We start from the raw sequence: 6,008 nt of genomic DNA on the forward strand, positions 1-6,008 counted from the left end.
ATATTTGAAATGGTTGCAAGATTCACTTGTAACAAGACAAGTACTTTTGTAATTAATTTTTCATTAAGAACACTAAGTTGTAGCTCAGTGTAGGGGTTGTAGCTCCTTTAGGTTGTAGCCCATAAAGTCAGGGGTTGGTGCTCCTTGGGTTGGTGCCCTAAACTTTGTAACAGTTTTCATTGTGTCTGGATTAGAGCAGTAGATTCCAACAACATTTCTCACCAAGGTTTTTCCTATCTTGGGTTTTCCTCGTATATGTTGGTGTTATGTGATGTTTCTTGTGTGATTGCTCTTCTGTAGATCTCCCCACTAACCGACAAGTCAGCATTGTGTTAGATCTATTAACTGGTATGCTCACGTAGAATAGCTAGATAGAAAAGTTTGAGAACCACTAATTCACCCCCCTCTCAATGGTACATTGTGTCTAACAGGTTTCACTATTGAACTTAACAAGTCATATTATCTCTCATCTCTTTTATAAGATTGCACCTAAAGAAAAGTTGGTGAGTCGAACCTAACAAATGACTTTGGGCTATCTAAAAAGTAACTTTTAAAAAAGGCTTTTCAAAAAATGTCTAAATATCTAACAAATATAGTGAAGTCATATGTGAAAGGTCACTTCAAGTGTATTTTGTACAAAATTAAAGCATCCTGCGATAACGCAACGAGACTCACATTGCCACTAATTCGTATTCGTAGGATTTATTTTATTGATGGAATCTCCTCAGAGTCCTTTTTCTTGGCACTGGCTATGTAGCGGACAAAATGGCCCACCCCATGCCATGCATCCTCATCCACCATCCCGTGTACAATGTACATGAACTTAACAAGTCATATTATCTCTCATCTCTTTTATAAGATTGCACCTAAAGAAAAGTTGGTGAGTGAAAACTAACAAATGACTTTGGGCTATCTAAAAAGTAACTTTTAAAAAAGGCCTTTCAAAAAATGTCTAAATATCTGACAAATATAGTGAATCCGTATGTGAAAGGTCACTTCAAGTGTATTTTGTACAAAATTAAAGCATCCTGTGATAACACAATGAGAGTCACATTGCCACTAATTCCCGAACAGTCATATTCATAGGATTTATTTTATCGATGGAATCTCCTCATAGTCATTTTTCTTGGCACTGGCTATGCAGTAGACAAAATGGCCCACCCTACGCCATGCATCCTCATCCACCATCTCACGTACAGTGTACATGACTTCTGTGAAAAGGATGGATCCCCATTCTATTACAGTCTGTTGCCAGAGTTGTCCCTTCAATCCCATGGGAAATGTGTCGAAATTTGCTTCCCCACTCCCATGACATTTTTTCATTTTTTTGACTAAGTCCATGGGGGTGGAGGAATTATTTTTTTTAAATGTATGATTATATTTTTAAATTGAAATAATTTATTTTAATATTTTTTTATAATTTTTTATTTATAATTTTTTTTGGTTATATTTGTAAAATAATATATTAATAATTAATAATATATTTAAAGTTTTTATTTATTATATTTTTTCTACCTTTTAAGCTAAATTTGTAAAATAATAAATATAATAAATTAACAGTTAATTATATATTTAATTTTTTTAAATAATAAGCTATTTGTTTAAGTTTTAAAATTTTAAAATTTGTTTAATTTGATTTTTTAAAATGTTGATTATATTTTTTAAATTGAAATAATTTATTTTAATATTTTTTTCAATTTTTTATTTATTAATTTGTTTGAAATAATAGGTTATAATAAATTAATAATTAATAGTTGTTTGGAAGAATATAAATACCAAAATAGATGCTAGATAGCTAATAATCCATATAGCTTTTATAGTTTTAATCAATAATTTCACCAAAACTTTTAGTATGTAAAATAAAAATTACTTACAAAGAAAATAAAATTAAGTAATGCTAAAATAACTTACTTATTTCTTATGTTAATGTAATTTTAGGTTTATTAGAAAAATATTATAAATATTAGATAAAAGCACATCTTTAGATTTAGTTTTGTTTATTATTGTGTAATTATAATTTTGTTGATTAAATGAATATAAAAATATTTTAATTGGTTGTTGTTATACAGGATTTAAAAATTGTAAAAATATGGAAAAAGGTAAATTTATTATTATGTTATTTTTATAAATAAATGATGAAATAAAATGAATGTAATTTAAGTTAAAGTAATATAAAAATATTAAAAAGTTCTAAGTTCTTACTTCATTTTCAAAATCATATGTACAAATAATTTTGACATAATGTGTAGAATAAACTAAAAATATTGTGTATAATTTATGCATTCTACTTTTATTACTTATTTAGTAAATTTGAACAAAAATGCTATAATTTGAATTAAAGTTTTTATGTGTTTTCTTTTATGTTTGATTTTATTTTAAAAATTTAAATACATTATTAATCATTAATTTATTATAACTTATTATTTCAAACAAATTAATAAATAAAAAATTATAAAAATTATTAAAAAAAATTATTTCAATTTAGAAAATATAATCAAACTTTAAAAAAATCAAATTAATTTTTTTAAAAAATTTTAAAAATTAAACATATAGCTTATTATTTAAAAATATTAAATATATAATTAACTATTAATTTATTATATTTATTATTTTACAAATATAACTTAAAAAGAAGAAAAAATATAACAAATAAAAACTTTAAATACATTATTAATTATTAATTTATTATTTTACAAATATAACAACAAAAAATTAAAAATAAAAAATTATAAAAAAAATTAAAATAAGTTATTTCAATTTAAAAATATAATCATACATTTAAAAAATAACTTTCCTCCACTCGCCACAGACTTAATAAAAAAATGAAAAAATGTCACGGGAGTGAGGAAGCAACTAGGATTGAAGGGAGAACTCTGATGACAATAGATGGTTATGGCATGGCGATCCGTCGAAGTCATGTACACCGTACGCGGCCTGATGGATGAGGATGCATGGCATGGGGTGAGCCATTTTGTCCGTTGCATAGCCAGTGCCCTTTTTCTTCTACCTCTTTTTGACGGGCATGCCAAATTTCTCATCTCGTTGAACTGAGGTTCCCTATTTCTTCTATAGATCAAATCATTTAATGACATTATAAAGCAAAGTATTGGATAGTATTGGATGCAACAGCACAGAAATTTGCAGAAATTGCCATGGCAACTGCAACTGACCCTGAGCAGTCCAGCGAAGGGATCTATTACAACGCGCAAAATGCCACACTAAATCCAAAAGTGAAGATTGAGGATCCCCAACTTAAAGACGCTCTCAACGGTTCTACACTTGGAGGGAAAAACACCCTTCTGCACTTAGCTGCTAGTGTAGGAAATCTACCATTCGTTCAATAGCTCCTACAGCTCAATCGTGAACTTGTAAAGCCTACCAATGCCCAAGGAAATACTGTGTTGCACTTGGTTGCTCAGGGAGGTTTCCCCCACGTAGTAAAGCATCTACTTAAACAAGTTGAAAATGGTGTTTCTTTAATCATTTAATTAATTAATTTAATTAAATCTAAAGTCATATTTCATCACTCTCCACATCATAAAATTGGGCCCTTTATCCTAAGTATGCCCCTTTATATTTTATTCCTCCAATAAATCATTAAATCATACCCTAATTATGTGTTATTTCGACCTTGAAGGCCCAATTTTGCATATCAAAACATCTCAAAATCAGTCGTAACTTTGGGATTCGCTCTAATATCATCATATCTAATGGCCTTGAAAATTTGGTGAAAATTTGGTCAGACCGTGTGTAAGTTATGCATGGCTGCCGACATTTTTCTTGAAATTTTGGGAGCATAATTCTATGATATTGGAATTCTTAACCCCAAGAAATTCGCTGGAAATTCAAATCCTAGGTCAGCGTAAAGAAGAAATTAAGATCTAGGGTTTCATACATAAGAGCTTGTTTTCTTCATTTGAAGAACTAAGAGCGAGTGATCACAAGGAGCCTTCTATGCAGTGAAAGAGCATGTCTTTTGGAGTCTTCAGAAACATCTATCAAGCATTCATCAAGCATTCTTTCATCAATTGGGGGCTTTTGAAGATGTAGGAAAGCAATAGGAGATCACCGACTAAAGATTGGTTTGTACCCCTCCCTTGGGGTTGGGTATGATTTTATGTTGTTTTCATGTCTTTGTATGAGCTTCATTACATCATTGTACAGATTTACATGTATTCTTTAGATCACTTAGCATCATTCATTTAGAGCATTTACTTTATCAATTACAAGCACTTGGGGTTTACTCTTTAAAGCATAGGGTTATTCTAGATTATTTGCATTCATCATTTTAGGGTCTTGCACACACTATTTTACTATACAAACCGACTATTTGTTGAGGTGGAAATCACCAAAATAGGGGTTTGATAAAGGCAAAACCCCATATAGCCACCCAAAACCCTATTTTCAGTTAGAGGTGTAGGTACAAGTTCTCGAAAGATTTTCAAGGCTAATAAAAGGCACAAGGACTATCTTAAGGCCTCAGATTTGTCCTAAAATCATTAGGGACAGGGGTGTGGCACTCCGGTCCAGGTCAGTTTGACTCATTTTTCAACACCAGGTACACATTCAAATTCCTCCCCCTTCTCTGCTTTCAGTATCTCAATATCAGTTCTGCAAGTTTCTGCAAATTTGATTCATATATGCTTCATTGTTCATCTCTTAGTCTAGTTGATCAATCACACCCTATTTTTCACATCTTCTCTTCATATACAACAAGAGGAATAGAAACTCTAAGAGATAATCCTTGGCTCTCTCTTTCTCACAAGAAGTAGCCAAAGTGAGCTATCTCCCTAGGCTCGTTTGTATTCCCAATGTGTTGGCAAAAGTGGGATTAGGTCCTAGCCACCCAGTCTCGCTCCCCCCCCCCACCACATTTTGGTGAACCCGATGTGAATATAATCTTCTTTAATTCTGATTTATGTTATCATATCTAAGTGTTTTTTCTATTTCAAATTCAAATTTACATTTACAAGTTTCAATTCCTTGCAAATTTAAAAAATTTAGGGTTAATTTTTTGTTAAAACCCTAATTTTTTCAATTCAAAATTGAACTTGTGAATAGCTTAATTTGGATCATTAATTTCATATCTGATTTAGGAACACATTTCACTCATAAATTCCATTTTATAAATAAACATTTAGAGTGCTTGCATGGGTTAAAATTGAACATTTCCTTCTATTTTGCATATGTTATCATTTGAAAGAGGAAAATTGTGGTCATGATGCATTCGTTTAATAAATGTGATAATGGGTTAGCTTCCCTTAAATAACATCCTCCTATCCATGAAAACATTTTAGTGCCTAAAATATTCATTACCAACCCCTTCAAAACTCTCCCATGCTCTCAGGATGAATATTTAAAGAGTAATTTTGACAATTCTCCTAAAATGTGCCCTTCCCATCTAGCTATCTTAGAGGAAGAGGATGATATCATAAACACCTTTCTTAGTGTTACTTTACCTTCTTTACATGATTCATGTCTAAGTGAAAAGGTATTGATGGGCATTGACTTATCTTCTCCTAAATTTGGTCTTACCAATGGGGACAGTTTAGTGCAACAAGAGGTTATGAGCACTTCTTTCAAAGATCTCCTTCCTAAGCATGAATCTTTGGAGAAGGATTTTCATCTCCCTCCTAAAGAATACTCCCCTCACGAGGATCATTTTGTGCAAGAAGACGACATTTTTCCTACTTTTCCTAGTGATGGAATTTCCTCTTTTGACTTCAACAAAATTCCCACTAGAGATGATGCATTAATGAGAAATGCTTCTCCTTTCCCTGAAGCTTGGCTTACCATAAAGATGCCTTAGAAAAAAAATATGAAAGCATAATCAATTTCCTTAATTCTCTCTCCCCTAAACATCTTATTGAACACATTTTGAGGCAAGAGAGGGATTTAAACACATGTAGTGATCCTCTCCCTCCTAAGGATGAAGAATTAATGAACAATGTTATCCCTTCTCAAAATTGGGAATAACAATAAGGACATCTTTGTGCAAGATATTTCTA

Source organism: Cryptomeria japonica, chromosome 7, assembly GCF_030272615.1.
Source record: "Cryptomeria japonica chromosome 7, Sugi_1.0, whole genome shotgun sequence".
NCBI classification, from domain to species: Eukaryota; Viridiplantae; Streptophyta; class Pinopsida; order Cupressales; family Cupressaceae; genus Cryptomeria; species Cryptomeria japonica.